General features: G+C 38.6%; 1 protein-coding gene and 2 long non-coding RNA genes across 13 annotated transcripts in view; 2 read left to right on the plus strand and 1 right to left on the minus strand.

Moving 5' to 3' along the window:
• The window catches only part of LOC138736914 (PC3-like endoprotease variant B), a 1,109,211-nt gene that overhangs the window by 593,665 nt on the left and 495,371 nt on the right, over window positions 1-20,175 (plus strand). The gene's annotated exons all lie outside the window — the stretch shown is intronic.
• On the minus strand, window positions 2,597-14,602 carry LOC138736917 (uncharacterized). Of its 2 annotated transcripts, XR_011340655.1 has the most exons (5): window positions 14,498-14,602; window positions 13,718-13,824; window positions 10,941-11,010; window positions 6,088-6,199; window positions 2,597-2,947 (listed from the first exon to the last, which is right to left on the minus strand). It is a non-coding gene; the product is annotated as an uncharacterized lncRNA (long non-coding RNA). The 2 variants fall into 2 exon arrangements; XR_011340656.1 differs by lacking the exon at window positions 10,941-11,010.
• Window positions 5,678-13,659, plus strand: LOC138736918 (uncharacterized). The gene is made up of 3 exons (XR_011340657.1): window positions 5,678-5,813; window positions 10,188-10,290; window positions 13,449-13,659. It is a non-coding gene; the product is annotated as an uncharacterized lncRNA (long non-coding RNA).

The following is a 20,175-nucleotide window of genomic DNA, read 5'->3' on the forward strand; positions in this document are numbered from 1 at the left end:
GCAGTAGAGGCATATTTCAGGACAAAGGAAGGCATCTTAGAGACAGTTGCGTGGTAAGTATCTAACTGGAGCAAATGTGACTGTGAGAGAGAGGAACTGGAGTTTTTGCAAGCGGCACAAAAGGTAGAAGGAAGAACAATTGAGGTAACTGTATGAGGTAACAGGCTCATAATGGAAGTCTGTCACAGGCCATCTACTGAGATCCAGGTGGAGGGATCCAGAAAAGGAAGAGGAGAATCAGAGATGGACCATTTAAATGTGTGCAAAAGTTAAAAGTTGGCAACAAAAGTAATGACACTTTTAAGTGCAGGAAGCAGCACCAGTGCAGATGTGAACATCCTGGAAATAAACAGTTGAGGGGGGTGTCTGAGAAGAAACAAAGATTTCTCTACACTTCATACAAAAAGACAGGCATTGCTTAGGCCCAAGCAAGTTCTCAGAGTTTTATATTTTGCATGGAAAATGTGTGAGATTGAAATTGTTCAATGTGTGAATGAGATCAGCCATTCAAATGAGTGTATTGATGGAGATGAATTGGTAGAAGAAAAAAATGTAGAAGATCCTCAGATTACTCCATTGTGGGATGGAAATGCAGAGAGGTAATGTACATATGTCCTCATCACTTTTGTTCCATTAGTTATCTCTCTTTGACCCATTGATCTGATGAGTTCTAAATCTATTCCCATGACAATCCTATCCTCGCCCAGTCCAAGATATTCTCATTCCTATTTATTTCCTCCTCCACACTCTTTATAACTGAAAACTTGTTATCCCTCTTTCACTGTTCTGAAAAGACCTTCCATCTGAAAAGTTAATTCTGTTTCTCTTCTCCTGGCCAGCAAACTCCTGAGGAAGTCGAGGTGCTTACGTGCTAACTTAACGATGCCATTCGTGTGTTTGGTCCAGAAAAGATCCTCCAAGATGGTGACTCCCAAGAACTTAAATTTGCTCAACCTCTCCACCTCAGATCCCCTAATAATCACTGGATCATACACCGTGGGGTGTTAACTCTTGGAGTTTGCTGATCAGTCTTGAGGGGATGATGATGTTAAATGCCAAACTGTAGTCGATAAAGAGCATCCAGATGTATACATCTTTGCTGTTCAGGTGAGCCAGTGCTGTGTGTAAAACCATTGAGATGGCATCTGCTGTGGACCTTTTGCTATAATAGGTGAACTGGAATGGATCCATATTTGCTACTTAGGCAGGAGCTTTTCAAAACACTTCAACACTGTTGATGTAAATTCAACCGGTCGATAGTCATGAAAATTAACAATTGGCTGAATGGCAGCTGCCATTTATGTCAGGGATTTCCATTCTGGCTGTGTCTGTAAGGAATTTGTATATTCTTCCTGTGTCTGAGGGTGTTTCCTCTGGGTGCACCGGCTTCCTTCCACCCTTCAAAAATATTCAGGGGTTGTAGGAAAAATTGGGTTATTTGGATGGCCTGGGCTCATGAGCTGGAAGGGCCTGCTCCAATGCAGTATGTCTAAATTTAAATTTAAACCTGTTACATTTTTTCATGTAGAAATATTTCCTAACATTATTCCTTTTCTGGCTGTCAAAATACTTGGCCTGTGTTAGTGACATTTGATATTTAACCAGTGGAAATATTTTTTCTTTATCTACTATCCTATTTCTCCTTAACATCTTTGAAATTCTTCATCTAATCCTTCCTTTAAATTAATTGGAATAAAACCCATGTGTATCTCATCACTCCTCAAAATTAAATCTATGGATGTGAGAACATTCTGGGAATTCTCTGCTGCATTTCCCTGCAATGCTAAACCACTATTTTAAAATGAGTGCCAAAAAGTGGCCACAGTGCTTCACATTTGATCCAGTCAGATTACATGGATCCAGTATCACATTTTCCCCCTGTACTCCAGTCATCTCAATGTTCCACGAGCCTTCATAAGATGGTATTTTAAAGCCGTTTTCATGATTTATGTTTAGGGATTTACTGCAATTTATTAGTTATCCTTTCACTTGAAAACAAATTTTGTTGTCGAATTTTCCGTCGAAAAAGGATGTCTTTGATTGGAGAGATACCTTCTTAAGAAGTCAGAACTGAAAATTTTCAGATGAGCCTTTCCCTGCCTTCCGTAGCGGGGGGGGGGGGGGGGGGGGGGTTATAATTTAAGATGTTCTTATAGAATACAAAGCTAAATCTTCCTTTTCTCTCTATCTTTCATTACATTAAATAAGAAAAAGGAGCAGGAGTCGTCCATCTGGCCTGTTGAGCTTGTTCCATTGGAGCCAGCTCCGTTCTCTTTGCTAAGAGAAACAAAAATATGAGTCTGCTCATTAGTTTAGTGTCAAAAGACTAAATACTTAAATGGATAAATATGATTATAACAAATTAAATTGAAGCATTCTTAATTGTTGAGAGCAGTGTCATAGTCAATTTCCTTGTACAGATATATATGAATGCTCAGAGATGTTTAGCTTTCAAGAATGAAAGCAATGTGCAGTTAATCAAAGTGAATTAGCCAGTCACATTTCTTTCTGCAGTACACCCTCACTGTCATTATCACATTGATTATGTAATGCCCACAACCTTGCTATTTATATTTTAATTGCTTTCACTGCAGAATAACTGATATTCTCATTTATTTTATGAACTTGACCTCATCTCATACAATGTTTCTTGACATTAACATTATTGCCTTTTGTTTGTACACTTTCATAGTCCCCAGCAGCTTGGTGTTTCTGTCACGTTGTTGCAGACTTGCAATTCACATTGCCTGTGACACAGTGTCACATGTGTTGCCTCTGTTAGGAAGGGGAAGGTAGAGGAGTGTTGGAAGATGCTTTTATTCATAGGACAATCGACAAGGCTGTGCGTGGCATCGTGGGAGAAAGATGGATTTTGAACTTGCCTCATTGCCACTTCGCATCTTGTATTGAATTCCTCGACATTATTGGTGGTTAAGATGCTTCTTAACTAGTTGAGAAATGTTCAAAGGATCATTATAAATGCATCAGCATTTGTTGCTTTATAACATTCCCAAATAATTGCAAAACAGCGTGCTCCCATTCAGCAGCCATCAGTAACAATGCAAATAAACATTTAACTTATTTTAAGATTTAAGTAAAAAGAAAGCATAGCTCCTTTCAACTTGAGACTAAATGCCAATATTATAAATTAATCTCCAGTGCAACAGCAAAAGAGGCCAAGGGACAAGTTTAATTATTAATTGCAATGTTTGGGGTTTCAAAAGTTGTTTATGGACCTGTATTTTTTTTTTTTAAATGTGGTTGGTACAAAGATGTTTTTTTGAAGTAATTTGTCCCAGTGAGAGAGATCCAGAATCCCTTGCGAGCTTTGATTCAGCAAAGTGAATCTAATTTTGTTTGCTTTATGCAAAGCAGAGTTGCATTTGGCTCACTATGATTTCTCCGAAGGGTGATATCCAGACAAATCGGATGTGTGGAGATTTATGTTCTGGGAGCAACGGCTTTATGCACATATTTAATTTAGCTGGATGATACTGAGTGGATGAATTGTAAGATATTCCAGTTACGCATTCTTTTCCCCCGTACAGGGATTCAGCTCTTTGACGTACTGATAAGTTCTTGCAGGAGAAAATCCCAAGATCTGGTTAACCTCTTCATTAGCGAATGATGCAGTGGATCAGAATATATTCTGCAACCACGTGTCATGTGCTGGGTTTACTGTGGATGGAAGGTAAAGTGGCAGGGAGGAATGGGTGACAAACAATTTCCTTGTAAATTGAGAACCTGTGTCAGGCAAATGATCATGGTGCAAGGCATGGGCATATTAAGTCAGGATTCAGTCAGTGTGTGATGCCAAGTCTTGCTTTAAAAACGCACCAACTCCAGTCTATTGGAAAAATGAAGGAAATTAATCTCCAGCGGAAAGAGATATTTTACAAGATTAGGGGCTAGTAATTTAAAAAATGAGGTGCATAGAAACTTCCTTTCATAGAGTGTAGTGAATTCTAAACCTCAGAGGATGTGGAGGTTCAATTATTTAGACCAGTTAAAGAGGAAACAATTTTTTTTTTAAGATTAGGATATGGCAGGTTATTGGGAACTGGCAGAGAAGAGAGGATAAAGCATGGAGCAGATCGGCCTTGAATGACAGGACAGGCTCAAAGGCCAAGGGACAGACTCCTGGTCCTATATGTTTAAGTTCTAATGTTCTTAACTTTGTAGTTTATTGCACATAAGAAAATAAAGCAAGAGTTGCATTCCCTCCCCACAACCCCCCCCAAAAAAAAACAAGAATAGGCCTGCTCTGACATTCATTATTTGAAGTTAAATTCACTTGCCTGTATGATCCTAATACCTTTTATTTTTGTTAATAGACCAAAAACCATTTAATGGCTGAGCATCCATAATCAGCGGAGGACTACGATTTTCCTCTCAATTCATTAACATTTAATTGTGTATAACTGGCAAAAGTTGAAAAGGTTAAGGAGCTAGTAATGGTGTAAGCCCTCGAACAAAGGGTGAACATGTGGGGGGCAGAAAGATTAAGGAGCTAGTAATGGTGTAAGCCCTCGAACAAGGAGTGAACTTGTGGGGGGCAGAAAGATTAAGGAGCTAGTAATGGTGTAAGCCCTCGAACAAGGGGTGAACATGTGGGGGGGAAGAAAGATTAAGGAGCTAGTAGTGGCGTAAGCCCTCGAACAAGGGGTGAACATGTGGGGGGAAGAACTTCTATCCAGTGATTTTTCTGCTGTTACATCATCTCAGACTTTGCAAAGTTGCAGGAATGCCTTGAGGTCTGTAAATATCATATCAGAATTCTCTACAGTTGTTTTGAGAAGTTTCTTTTTGAAATATCAAACCAACACAAAATGCATAAAACAATATCACCAATTTTATTTATTCTAATTTCTCACTTTTGGGATTGGGTCTGAGGGAAAAGGTCAAGTCCAGCAAAAAAACAAATGTCTATGATTGCTCACCTATTCCAATCTTGAGCAGACCTTTCCTGAAAGGTCACATTTTCAGCATTTTGGAGAAGCTATCAGTGATTGTGATCTTCATGCTACTCTAGTTTTACAATATTTTTCTACTTTTCTCTCACCATCTTCACCCCACTTTGCTTCTGTTAACTCCCCTTTCTTCTGGTTCCCAGTTGCTTCAGAATACTTCCTCACAAAAGTTAGAATAAAATGATGATTGGACTGATTAACTGCACTTTTTCCATATTGTGCTGAACTTTGAATAGGTTGCCTTTCCTGGATGGCATGCAAAACAGCTTTTCTTTGTATCTTGGTACACATGACAATAAACAAATTCAACTCAATTACTGATAAGATTAATGAGTGACCCAGAAATTCTGTCACAGTTTAAACAGGAGATGGTCAAGGATGGGTAATGTAGGAGCTCGTGTGCTTCTCCCACTTTCCATGTGCTCCCAAACAATAGCCTTTTTAAAATATTTTGTTTATGATTTTCCATTTTAAACAGGGGAATACATCGTTGGTTGTAACAAACCATGACGTTTTTATCCAGTGATTTACTTATATGACATCTCTCCCTCCCCTGTTCTCACCCCCAACCCTCCCCCCAAGAAAAAGAAAAGATAGATGTGATACAAACCAAAACAAAAACAAGTCAGAAAAGAAAAGAATAAAGAGAAGGAACAAAGGGTGAATGTGATGTCAGCATTTCCCATATGTGTCCATGGAGACCATTGTATAGGCACTTTTCTTAATTTATCTATTAGCAGTTCTTTGTAAACTTTTTTTGCTGGGGAGTGGCTACAGCCGTGCTCCCATATATTCCCGATATGGGTGCCATATTCCAATGAAGGTGCTGAATCAGTTTCTAAGGTTAGAGGTATATTTTTTTTCCATGGGAATTCAGCTGTGCATCACGGTAGCCCATTTGCTGGTGGGAAGTGGGGAGTTGGATTTTCAGGCATTCGGTATGCATTTTGTTTGGTGCTATAGCCAGGGATATAAATGTGAATTGAATTTGGAATTTGGTTAATTTGTAGCCTATATCAATACGATTCCCGAGTAGCTATAGTGTTGGGTCCAGTGGGAAGGTCACCTTCATTATTTTGGTTAGTATATTGACCAAATCTTGCCAGAATCGAGTTACCTTTACACAGGACCAGGTTGCATGAAGGAATGTCCGTTGTTCCACTCCACATCTGAAGCAGGTCTCTGACACCTCTGGTTTTGTTTTGTGAATTTCTTGGGGTGAGGTAGAGCTGATGCAAAAAAATTGAACTGAACCATTCTATATCTAGAATTAATGATTGTTGTGACACTGTGCTTATATTTTTGAGCCTGCTTGTTCTCTCTTAAGCTTCAACAAATGAGTCATGATGATTTTGATTAACATTTCCCAGTGAATGCTATGAAATGTCATTTTCCTACTGCAACTCTGTGCTTCAACCTTGACTCTCATGTAGGGGTGACAGAATTTAAATAATTTCCCATTCATCCTGTAGATTAACTCCATTCCAGTGAAGAACTTGTTGAAGCTGAAATGCAATAGTCTGGAATAAAAGATTGACTAAATTTCTGACCAGTATTTCATCCCAATTCCCCCCCCCCCCCCACCAAATCTAAATCATGGAACTCCATCCTAACAGGATTATAGGACTATCTTCACCAGAGGCACCAGTCAGCCTCGATAAGTGAGTCAACAGCGCAGCCTGAAGAATTTTACAGGACAAAATGTAATTACCGAGAGGAAATAAATAGCAGGATGGGGATAGAAGATATAGTCAAAGCAGTAGACTGGTTCAAGAAGGCAATTCTCCATCATCGTCTTAAGGGCAATTAGGAAACAAATAAATAAATGCCATTTTGTCTACGGCACCATAGAGAGAGAGAGAGAGAGAGAGAGAGAGAGAGAGAGAGAGATAAAAGCATTTCAGGTCAATTGCTTGACAGGTCACCAATCTGAAACAGCAGCCTAAAATTTACATCGTACCATTTTTAATGTTAAAATTATGCAGCTGACACTAACATTGTTCATGGATGTTGGATAAAGAGCAAGGGCTTCAAATATGAGCATGGATTTCTGTCAAGTTTCTCTGTGTAATGCTATACTGGAACTGACATTGGACACATTCCCTTTTGACGTGTTGCAACTCACAGTTCTCAAAATGAAATACGGAAGGTGGAATTTTGGCAGTAAGGATACAAGCTTCCGCAATAGTGAGATGGGTTTGTGGGTGATTACCTCGAAAATGTCAGGAATAGATGGGTGAAGCACTGTGCCCTCAGAGGCATGTTCTTTGCACATGAAACATCTAGATCAATGGTTTTCAACCTTTTTTTTTCCCCACTCACATACCACCTTAAGTAATCCCTATGCCAGAGGTGCTCTGTGATGAGTACAGGATTGCTCAAGATGGTATGTGAGTGGGAAAGGAAGGTTGAGAATCACTGCTGGAGAAAAAAAAATGGCATTGCCCATTTCCTTTGGAGTTGTAAAACCATGCACATAACAAGTCAGTTTGTAACGATTAAAACAGTGGTTTTCAAACATTTTCTTTCCACGCACATACCACTTTAAGTAATCCCTTACTAATCACAGAGCACCTATGGCATAAGGATTACTTAAGGTGATATGTGCGTGGAAAGAAAAAGTTTGAAAACCATTGATCTAGATGGTTGTAGCTATTTGCTCCTGATGACAAGTTTCCCGAACTTCTACTCTTGTAAATTCTCCTTGAGATGTCCCTAATCCAGCAGTGAGCAGCAAACTGTGGAATGAGGTGGAGACTATTAGCAGCAATGTGAAATTATCTAACGCCATGAAGCCGAGACAGTGACAGTGTATTTGACTCCCAAAGGCAAAGCAATGAAAGCAGACAAGCAAAGTTGTATTTCACTCCAAAGAGGGGTCACAGAATTATAGAATTGTTACAATACAGACCCACAGGCATGTAGAATATTCATCAGCTCTTCACCCATGGACCGGTAACTTTCTTTTGAAGTCCTATTTAGCACTTCCTCCACTTTTTTTTATATATCTTTATATAAACTTATTTCCTCACAGTCCTTCTCTACTTCTCACCCACACTTAGAATCAAAGACTCTGTTCCTCCAAATGCCAGCTGTTAGAAGCAGGCTGCCTCTCGTTTTATCACCATGATCAATTAAATCTCCTCTCAACCTTTTTTGTTCCAAGGAAAACAACCACAGCTGATACAAATTAACCATGTTGCGAATGCCTTGATCTCTCTGATTGCATCAGAACTTTCTTAAATAAGAACGTATCTTTCATCCAAGAAACTCTTGATGTGTAATTCACGTACAATAGCATCACAACAGAACAATAACCTGATATTCACTTGACAACACTTCAAGGATCCCAACTAAGACTGAAATGTCAGGATTGATGAGAAGTCACTTCATTGGAGATCCACTGTTATTACTCCAGAAGAAAAATGACCAAATCCTATTAGAGGATGCAATTGTTAATGTTACTGAAACATTTAGCATATTCATGCAGCAGTGGCCATATTACTGTATTCTGATCAACAGGTCAGTGGTTTCATTAAAATATCAGCACTCTGTGCATTCTTGTAATCCTATTAAAGGCAATTTTCGGTCTGGGCTGATCGAGTTTGGGTTTGAACTTTGGGCCAATTTGGACAAACTATTTTCATGAACAAGTTATATGGACTAGAGGCAGGGGAAACTTGAGGTTGAATTCAAGCTCTAAAACCAGAGTAACAACAAAACTTGATAATCCACAGTTTCCTTCAGTAGCACAGGGAGTGGAGCTCACTATTCCAGAGACTTGCAGACTTTCAATGCTACCTGGTTTGTTCTCCCAGCGATCAATTGTGCTTCCTTTTACATCCGAGATGCATACAGTAAATTCTCCCTTAATGAGTGATAGAATCTGCAAGTTTCTAGAATGTCAGAATAGGTTCCAATGAAGATTAGCATGGCAATGAGATTGCTGTCTGATCAACCATAGACTCATTACGTTGAAATAATCTCAATGTATGGAACAATGAGATTTAATTGATTTTCATTTACTGAATCTGATCTTCACTTTACACAATGACCACTGCTAATAATTTCAAGTGTTTAAATCTCCTTGTGCTACTTAATTTGATTTTATTAATTAACAGGAATGTAAATAAATTTTGAATTGAATGTTTATCAAAATTCATATTTGTTCATTTGGTGCTCATGTAGTGGAGCTTATAATAAAAATCTAAAACTACATCAAAATATTGGTCTACGAATCCCTAAGAATATTGTAATTCCATGGTAAGTTTTAATTGTACAAATGACTTTTACAATGAAATATGAAGAATTTTACTTTGTATGATGTGGAATCAAGAAATCTGTTTTCAGGACACAAAATCTGATTAATTTCACATTCTGCAAATGGAAATCTTGACCTCAGCACCTTTCTCTGGAAAGACTGCTGTTCATTTTGGGAGCTGATCATACGAAAACTCATTTGAAAGAATTACTCTTCTTTCCATTACAAATTATTCACGAAAGAAAATATAACATTTCTCTTTCTGATTGGACAAACATGGTGCCAACATGCTTTCAGAAAGCCCAGGTTCCATTGGAGATTCCTGAATTGCAAAACGATAATTTACAATGAAGGCAGAAATGTCGTTTGTATGCCACAATAGTTCAAACTGACACAATCCTGGAATCCATGCATCCTTCCCTGCCCACACAGATCAGCATCCAACAGGCCCTGCTACCTGAGTGCCACCTTTTAAGTTGCCCACTATCCTACTGGGTAGTGGGAACCCTGTTGTTGCTTGAGCCCTTTTCAGCGAATGTCTTTTTGACCCTCTTATTTTTTTTTGACCCTCTTATTTTGTAATTAATAGATTTTGAACAGAAATAGTTATCAGATTAACTGTACCTACTTATACTGCATTGTAAATTAAGAAAAGGGGTATTTATTTACAACTTATTTAACAAATAGTTTGTAACTGTTTGTAATCATATATAAAATAGACTTCTGATCAGCATCATTCAGTGTTGCTGATCAATTTTTGCTGATGTTGCAGGCTTATGTTTGTTATTTCACGAAAACTTCATAGAATGATCAAGGCCACAGCTTTATTATCATTTGCCACTTATTTGTTGCGTACAAAGAATTTTAAATCAGAAGGACTCGTTATCATCACCAAGCCCACACAGAATATATTGCTTACAATGCAAAATAATTCTGTGCAATTGTTTTCCTTTCAGACAGGTTAGTCTCATTTGAACAAAGTAACTCAAGCCTGCAAAAGTTTACATGAATTTCATAGCATAAGGAATCAGAATAACAGCAAACAAACCTTCTAGAAAAGTAAGATGGCCAAGGTTTATTATATTATCAGTAGAGTTCACTGAGAAATTGTGAATTTAATTACACACAAAGTTATGTCAGCATTCATTGCACCAATTCTATTCCATTGCTTTTTAAAGGAAACTTTAATGCACAAGAAACGCCAATTAACTATAAAGTTTGGAAAGTATATAGCAGAATAGGGTAGGGGTTTGCAGGGAAATTAAAAGCAGGAATATCTACAAACACTGAAGCAATCCCCAATTTTCCAAATTCCAGATTTAATTCCATGCACTTGACTGCATGCACACATCCTCAAGAGAGGTTGGTTGTCAGCTTCAATTTGTACATTTCTCAATTAGAGCTATAGTATCACAGCTATTGCAACATAACTGGGTCTACAATTTTCACAGCCTTCCAGAAACTCAAGGCAGAAGCACAGGAATAATTAATATGGCTGAAGCTAAGCCAGGGAAACAAGACAATAACAATTGGCTCACTACTTACCTTCTAGGGTAAAAGGTGCTGATCATTTTACCTATACAGAAACATTACTTAACATACTTTGAAGTTACCTTAACAACCTATTTTTCATATTTCTAAATTGTTATAATTTCTAACTTGGAGCTCCACTCATTTGGGTTTGGAACTAACATGAGGACCATACTGACCAATAGCAGAAGCAATTCCCCTTCAGCAGGTGTAACCCCAGAGGGTTGGTGCAAGTTTATCAGTTCCATTCTGCATATAACATAAGGTGCTATTAGTACTAACTACCAATCAATAAATTTAAGGAAGAAACAGGGATTTATTTCTGTCCAGTTACAACTTGGATATCTTCACTGAAGAATTACAGTCATTAAATAAAATGCCTTTTTATTAGAGCAAAATCCCATAAATATATCTTTAAAATCAGAAAATTTCACAGAGGAATGTCTAGTGGCTAATTGTGTTAGACACCTTTTCTATCTCTTCTGACTAGACTGGAATGAAGCTGAGGCTCTAGATGTTTGCTTCTGTGTGAAAACCGGAGAAGAATTACTTGTTTAATAAATATATTAAGAAAAAAATTTATGAAAATGTATGTCGATAAAAATGGTTTTCAGAAACAGTAATTTGATAAAAGATGAAATCAAAAGGGAAATTTCCAGGTGCTGGAAATGTGAAATAAAAGCAGAAAATGCCGGAAACCCGGAGCAGGTCAGGTAGTATGTGTGAAAAGAGAAACAGTCTCTCCAGGTGAATACTGATTCATTTGCATGTCTTCCAATCAAGTACACTGAATTAAGAGTTTGCGATGTGGCTTCCTTTACATGGTTACAAGAAGTTTTATGCAGTTGTTTTCAAACTGCTCCCCTAAACTCACATTCCACCTTAAGCAATCTCTATATCATAGATGCTCTGTGATTGGTAAGGGATTACTTAAGGTGATATGTGAGTGGGAAGGGAAGATTGAGACCCACTGCTCCCTGATCCAATTGTTACTGAAATCTTTTGCTTGAGAATAATTGTCATTGGTCCATTTCCTTTGGAGTTATGAAACCATGCACATAACAAGTCAATGAGGTATGATTTAAACAGAGGTTTTCAAATTTTTTTCTTTCCAGTCACGTACCACCTTAAGCAATCCTTTACTAATCACAGAACATTTATGGCATAGGGATTACTTAAGGTCAAAAGTGAGTTGAGGGCAGCAGTTTGAAAACCACTGGTTTATTGCAAGTCTGTGGAATAGCACTTCATCTTCCATCTGAATACATAACCAGCAAAATTCATTATCCAAATCTCCAACTTTAGAAATGTACTTTTTCTTACTGCCTGCATATGATCTGGGCATTTCTGTCTGTTGTCATTTTGGTTCAGTTTTATTCTCATTTTCTGTTCACTTTTTTTTATTGGCTGGCCTGTTATGTCATAAAAACCTTAATTTGACCTTAATTGTTCCTTCACGACCAATTGTTCCTTCACGAACAATTGTTGCATCATCTCTTCTCACCTCATCAGATATATTCCTTAATTGTTCCTTCACGACCAATTGTTGCATCATCTCTTCTCACCTTATCAGATATATTCCCTTTGACCTACCTTGTCTGTTACTTAAAAACTAACACATTTTCTCTTTTCTAATTCTGATCAACAGTCCTGGTCCGGAGTCATTAACCATCCCTCTTTCCACAGATGTTGCCTGACCTGCCAAACATATCCAGCACTTGGTTTTCTTTTGACTAAATTTATCAAATGTTACAATATAAAAAAAAAACTTATTAGTAAAATGGAAGACCAGATCCATCTTGCATCTTTCAGCACTGTTTTAAAGATTTATCTGTAGGACTGCAATGAGCCATGAGCTTTCATCTCATTGGTACTAGATTTTAGTTTCGAATTTTATTTAATGATAGTTTGCTTCTTCGACTCCCATGGCGGGGTTCACTTATCTTCAGATCAATTGTCCAAGCCTTTGGAAATTACTCCATTAATTTAATAGCCAAGCTCCCATAATTCCACTTAGCATGGGGTTGCCACTTAAGTACCAATAATATGCTTCTAATTATGATTGGAGTGTTGACAACAGGAAGATGGACAATACACAGTGGTTGAGTGGTTTTATGGTGAGGGAAAACTATTGAATGAAGCATTTTATCTGCTTTAAATACGGTTTGGCTGTGTTTTTGTTTGTTAATAAAATGCTTGCGCTGCTTAACAGCTTAACGTCCACAATCCCTTCTATGAAATTTGGCATTATGCGATGTGGACGTTGTGAGAACACAACAAGCAAAGCTGTAATGGATATTGTAGTATACCTGTAAACTTATTTGTAAGTAGGGATCAGTGTGGGGACTGACACGGGGCTGTGGGAAGAGAGCAGGGCAGTGGTATCAGTATGGGGACAAACACAGGGCCTTGGGGGCAGAGAACAGGGCAGTTGGATCAGTGTGGAGACTGACACGGGGTTGTAGGGAGACAGCGGGGTAGTGGGATCAGTATGGGGACTGACGCAGGGTTGTGGGAGGAGAGCAGGGCAGTGGAATTAGTGTGGGGACCGACACAGGGCTGAGGAGAGAGCATGGGGCAATGGGATGAGTTGGGACTGTGGGGAGAGAGCGGGGCAGTCAAATCAGTTTGGGTATAAAGTATAAAATTTCCTATACCTAGTGATCTCTTTTTCTAAATTGTTGCAGACTTGCTCATGGTAACTGAATAATTATGGGACCACAGATGTATAGGCATTTGGACGTTGCCCGAATGGACATTAAGTAGCATATAACTGTAACTTGTTTCGTTGTATACACGTGTGGAAAAGCACCATCAAATCTAAGGTTTCTAAAGTTTGCAAAGTATATATTTAAGTGTATACTCATCATCATTAAAATGGCATGTATTGATTTCACATATATGAGTGGACAATCTGTCCTGGCTATTTTTCTAATTTTAGGCAAACCCTACCCACATCTGCTAGCTCTGTTTCCATCTTTTCTTCAACTACTCCTGTACTTTTTCCTCTCGCTCGCTCCCTATTCTTTCTTCCTCCATCCACCACAATGGTTTTAGTTGGGACTGTGGGGAGAGAGCGGGGCAGTCAAATCAGTTTGGGTATAAAGTATACAATTTCTCCCTCTACCTGTTTCTCCCTACTTCCCACACTTCCTGTTCTATACTCTGGGGCCCCTCCCCCTGCTTATTTTCCCCTTTATAAATGTAATTTTAACTATTCTATCTTAGTCTTGACCCAAAACGTTGACTGACCTTTTCTACTCATGGACGTTGCCTAATCTGTTGAGTTCCTCCAGCAATTCCTTGTCTACTCAAGGTTCCAGCATCTGCAACTTTTATGTTTCTCTTTCATAGCTATTTACTCACAGAACTCTGATGTCAAAAAAAAGTGAATTTACCTGCCAAAACTTTTTACAGCCAATTAAATACTTCAACTGTCATCATTATAAATGAATCCGATCTTACCGTTTGGTTATTCATTTACCCCCTTCCCAGCACCCATCCTTCCTCAAACAAAACAGGCTGTGAATGATAAATGGGTGCATCATGAGGCATGGTTTCAGAAACATCCTGACAATCACTGGCAACCCGTGCTATTAAAAACCTGTTTTATGTTATAAATACCTCTGCTGATGCGAGATGTTGAAAAAAAGAGTGAAAAGGTAAAGGTTCCATAATTGTCACCTAATATTACGTTTAGAATGTAACACACATGAAAATCTTTAACTATGTCTACCTTAAAGAAGACAAAGAGTCGTCACTTTGTCCAGTTCCCCTCACAGAAATGAGGCCCCAGTGTGATAATACAGGATACTATCACCAATATATATATTGATTGGCTGAGAGCCGTAGCCATGCCCACTGGCAGGTCATAAAGGGCTGCTCCTAACCAGACCCAGGTCAGTCTGGACTGGTCAACCTCGATGTACTACGCTCCCGTCTTTTGTTAATAAAAGCCTTGGTTTGAGTCAACAAGTCTTTGACGCACTGAACCCAGTGAGGAACAAGCTCGCAACCACTGGTTTACTACTGAGTTGTCAGAGCCTCCAAATACATTTAACTAATTTAAAAAGGCATTAAAAATGAATAATCAACAGTTGTTTATTTATGATAACAGGAATATGAAAGAATGACATTTAAAACTTAATTAGCATATTTATTTAATGAAGGTTAGCCGCTCCTGATATGCAAGATATGGGAGCATCAATGGCATAAAATGAGAGCAAGAGAGAGTTGGCATCTGGTCTCTCAGCTTTAGGACTTTACAAATGTCCATTGATTGGTTGATGGGTCAAGGAGAAGTGAGAGTTCAGTTCTTTTGCAGTGCGCAGTAGTGGAAGTTGCAACAAGCGGTCAGGCACATGACTGCTGAGCTTCCAGTCTGAGCCAGCCCAATGTTTAATTATATAAAGACACTTCAGCCAATTTGCACTTGGCTAAATCCCACAAAAACATTCACATAAGTGAGCCAAATCCTTTATCTAAATGGTCAGTGGAACAATCTTAGAATCCAACTTTAATTTAAATTTTTTAATTTTAAATTCAGTCATAGAGCATGGGAACAAGCCCTTCCTGTCCATGAGCCTGTGCCGCCCAATTAACCTACAATCCCCAGTATGTTATGTTGGGAAGAAATTGTACCACCCAGTGGAAACCCACACAAACATAGGGAGAATGTACAAACTTGTTACGGACAGCACACTGACCCGATCGCTGGCGCTGTAATAGTGTTATGCTAACTGCTATCTAACTCTGCTGCTCTTGATGCAATGACAGATTAATTATTTTTTATGGCTTAGTTTTTTTTAAACCCACAGTGGAAAGTATGGAGATTGGAGGATTTCAGCAATTCAAACAGAAGTTTGAATTTGGAGAAAAATCATAAAAACTGCAGATGCTGGAAACATAAAAACTGAAAATGCTGGAAATACTCAGCCACTATAGAATGAAAAGAGGCAACTTTTCAGATTATTTTGTTAGAACTAAAGAGGCATCAAAAGAAACATGTTAAACTGCAGGAATGGTGAAAGAGAATGATAGGGATACCATGGAGACACACGGATACTGGAACTTGAAGTGAAACACAATCTGTTGGAGGAAGTCAGCAGGTCGAGCAGCATGAATGGGGGAAAAGGAATAGTCGGTGTTTTGAGCAGAAACCCTTCATCGAGATTAAGAATGTGGAGAAGAGAAGTTAGTGTCAAGAGAACAGAGGGCGAGATGAGCCAGGGGTCCATGTGGGATTAATGAACCGGAGAAAGGTAAAGCATGATCAGGTGGAGGAAGTTGAGAGTGGAGTGGATGATGGAATGCTTGATTTGTACACTGAGGCTACTCACCACCACCCCTCTCCTCCCCCAACTGCTGCCATTGTTTTCTGATTCAGTCACCCTGGGTTCACCTGCTCAGAAACATCCCCTCCCCCACCTTTCACTTTACTATTTTCTTTTGTCTCCTTTACAGTTTTGATGAAAGCCCCCCCCAACCTCAAACATTAACTCCCCTTCCCCTTCCCCTTCCGTAGCTGCAGCCCGAGCTGCTATTTCCAGAAATTTCTCTTTTTGAATTAACAACAGGAGTTGGCCACTTGGCCCTTGAGTTGCTTCATATAAACCGTAAGCCCTAGGTTTAGATTCTCCCACACGCGATGTCCTCTCACAACCATCTTGTTAAGAACCTATTCACCGTAGATGTAAGCATCTTTGATTCAGTAAATACATGACCATCTTCATAAAAGATTTGGTAAATCAACATTTTAACACATCATCATCCACGTGTTACAGTTAAATTCCATTGAACTTCTAGCATAAAAATGTGACAACAATAGATTTCAAAAAGCTAATCCTTTCTTAAATGTGAGTTTTGAGACTTGTTTATTTTATTTATGGGCTAAAAGAATGATTAAATGGAATGCAGACTAAACACTTACAAATAGCTCATTATCTGTATGTTTTGTATCAATTCTGTTTGTATTTTCACTTATCTAAATCTTTTGCAAATTTTGCCTGCATTTCTTCGGCTCCATTCTACACACCTAAATAATGTAGAACTGCTTTTTGCATGGTACACTTGGCATTCGTGGCAATCGTTGACATTATGCAATTGTGAGAATCTGTCAATCACACAGACACATTTCTGTATTTCAACACCATTTTCACTCCAATTAAATGCATATTACACCATAGGCAAGGCATCCTGATGACAATATCACATCCTTCAGGAATACTATGATTATGACTTTCTGATGAGGTTATGGACAAGCAGTATGCAATATCCCATTACTACACCCCCCTCTCTTCTGCATTCAGATTTCACAAAAAAATAAATTTCATTTCAATGCACCGTGAAAATATTGCAATAAAATATTCAAAGAAACATCATTTAAGCAACTTTCAAAATTTGAAACTCAAAACAATGACTTTTAGCAGCTCTGTACAACATATCTTCATATGTTACAGGATGGAATAGTGGTTTTTTCTACTAAACATGACTGAAACTTTAAACTCCTTAAACTTTCAACATTTTTCTATTTATGTATCATAAATGTCCAGGAACCATCAAAAGTTTTTGAACTTGATCAGGCAAAAAACACTTGTAACTTTTATCAGTTAATTGGTTCCTGGTGGGTTCAAATGGTCAGATTGTATTCTGCACAGACATGCAGTTATGGAAATATGCAGCCCAAAAACAAGTTATTTGGTCCAACGTGTCCCAGCTGATGAAGGTGCCAGCCTGAGCTGGTCTCATTTACTTGCATTTACCTCTAAACATCTCCTATCCTGATATCTATCTGAATGTTTTGTTAATGTAATTGGATCAGCCTCTATTGCTTCCTTTAGCTTGTTCCACCTACGTAATGCCCCTGTGTGCAAAAATTGCCCTCAGGCTCCTTTTAAGTATTTCCCCTCTCATCTTAAACCTCCGGCCTTCAGTTTTGAACTCAGCAGCCCTGGGAAAAAGACTGTTCCTATTCAACTCATCTATGTCCCTCGTGAATTTGTATATCTCTAAAATCACTCCTCAGCTTCTGATGATCCAGAGAAAAAAGGCCCAGCCTATCTATTCTCTCCTTGTAACTCAAGCCACCATGTCTGGTAGCATCCTAGTGAATCTTTTTGCACCCTTTTTAGCTTAATGACATCTATCTTGTAGCTAGGCAACTAGAACCTCACACAATACTCTAAGTGTGATCTCATCAACACCCCACGCAGCTGTACATGACGCCTCAATTCTTGTACCCAGTGCCCTGACCAATGCCAAATTCCTTTTTTTTATCTCCGTCTCCCACGTCATCATGTTCAATGAGTGATTTACTTGTACCCTAGATTTCTCTGCTGTACAATACACACCAGGGCCCTGCTATTTAATGTATTTTATTGGTTTAACTTATCACTGTGCTCTTCTCTGAATTCCATCTGCATTCCTTAGCCCACTTTGCTTGGTTGATCGAGATTCTGTTGTAACCTTAGACTCAAGAAAGCAACCAAAATCATAAAGGACCCCACAACCATGGTCACAGCCAGTCTCACTGCCACCTTCAGGTAGAAGGTAGAGAACCCTGAAAGCCAGCGCCTCTAGGCTCAAGAAGAGTTTCATTCCAACAGCTATCAGACTCCTTAACCTCCCTTGATGCACTTATCATAAATTGCTCCAAATCCAAAAAAAAAGGAACTGTCTGCACTGTTGCTAGTCACCTTTTTATGCATGTGGATTACAATCTACCTTTTGTATTTATTGTCCCTTTTAATTTAATTCAATTAGTTTGCTATTATTTTTCTTCAGGAATACCCTGTTTGGCTGCAAGTAAGAATTTCTGCATATGTACATTGTACAATGTGTATGTCATTAGTTCATCCTCATCATGAGTGTCAACTGTGCCATCTGAAAACTTACTGGATGATAAATGTTAATTTAGATGATAAACTACACTGATCACTGTAGCACACCAGCAGTTACAGGAATCTGAAAAACATTTCTTCAGAACCACTAAACTGATTTTGCACCCAATTGGTTAGTTTATCATGGATCTCATGTGATCTCACACTCCAGACCAGCCTGTCATGTTTTAAACTACTGGTCGTCCAGCTATTGGGTGTGCTCTGCTTTTATGCAGCCAATTGTGTGGAAGAGGAGCTACTTCAGTGATTGAAGAGGGAATAAATGAAGCCCATACAAGATCCTTCTCCAGATATGATTTGTTTGAGATTAGCTTCTTCTACTTTCACTTAACTGCTAAAAGTCCTCTTCCCTGCTGGTTGCTTTTTTTTAAATAACCATTTGGTTTACAGCCACTGCTTGTAATCTAAAGCCAGATTCTTGGGAAAAATTATTATTTTTATGTCATGTCTTCTTTCCAAATTCAAGAATCTCTGTAGGCCTTCAAATTTTAGGGATAAAATGGTAGACATCAATTGCCAAAGACATGCTTTTAGATTCCAATGCATGTAGAGAGTTATCCTTTACTGTTGGGGACATATAACAGTGTTTAAGTCCTGTGAATCAGACAGATAACCTTTCGGAGAGGAAGTAAAACATGAAAGTCTGCAGATGCCATGATTGAAGTAAAAACACAATGCTGGAGAAATTCAGCAGGTCCAACAGCGTACTTTATAGAGCAGTTATTATTTATTACTTCTTGCCTGTGCTTCTCCCCTTGCCCGCGCCCCCCCCCCCACCATTTTATTTGAAGCAGAGAACAATTACAGCACAGAAACAGGCATATCATACTTTGATGAAGGGCTCAAGCCTAAAATGTTGGTTGTGTATCTTCTTTTGTTATAGAAAGGACACTGTTTGACCTGCTGAGTTTATCCAGCATTATGTTTATACATAACCTTTCAGGATCATTAAGTGATTTTGCTGTAATTAAAATTTATTACAACCTGCTGTTTAAAATTATTTTGCCAAAATGTATCTGCATTTTGTATTATTTCAGGACAGTGTTTTTTTTTTATCCAGTGATGGTTTCATAAAGATGGAGAAGAATCGGTGTCCAAAGTAAAGGAAGTGAGATTTGAGAAAAATACTTGATCTGAATAATTGGGTGAACTACCAGAATTGCTCACAGCTCCTCACATCATCAATCCATTTCAAAGGATTGGTTTTGGGTTGCTTCTCTCATTGGATACAGCTCTGAATTAACTTTCTGAGGATTGATGTTGGGATGGTTGGATTGGATGAAGTGGGTGCAATCATGATATGAGTGTCAAATTTGCCAGAGAAATTATTCAACAGACATTATGTATTTTTGAGACTTGTTTGTAGACATGTGCTGTCTGGCCCAATGCTCAGGGAAGTGCTTACCCCTGGATTGGGGGGGGGGGGGTCAGGTAAGTGGACTACTGTCAGGGGAGGGGGGAAAGTTGCTAGCTCTGTGGTGAGCACCCCGGTGGCTACTGCTCTTAGCAACAAATA

The sequence above is a fragment of the Narcine bancroftii genome, chromosome 6, assembly GCF_036971445.1.
Source record: "Narcine bancroftii isolate sNarBan1 chromosome 6, sNarBan1.hap1, whole genome shotgun sequence".
NCBI classification, from domain to species: domain Eukaryota; kingdom Metazoa; phylum Chordata; class Chondrichthyes; order Torpediniformes; family Narcinidae; genus Narcine; species Narcine bancroftii.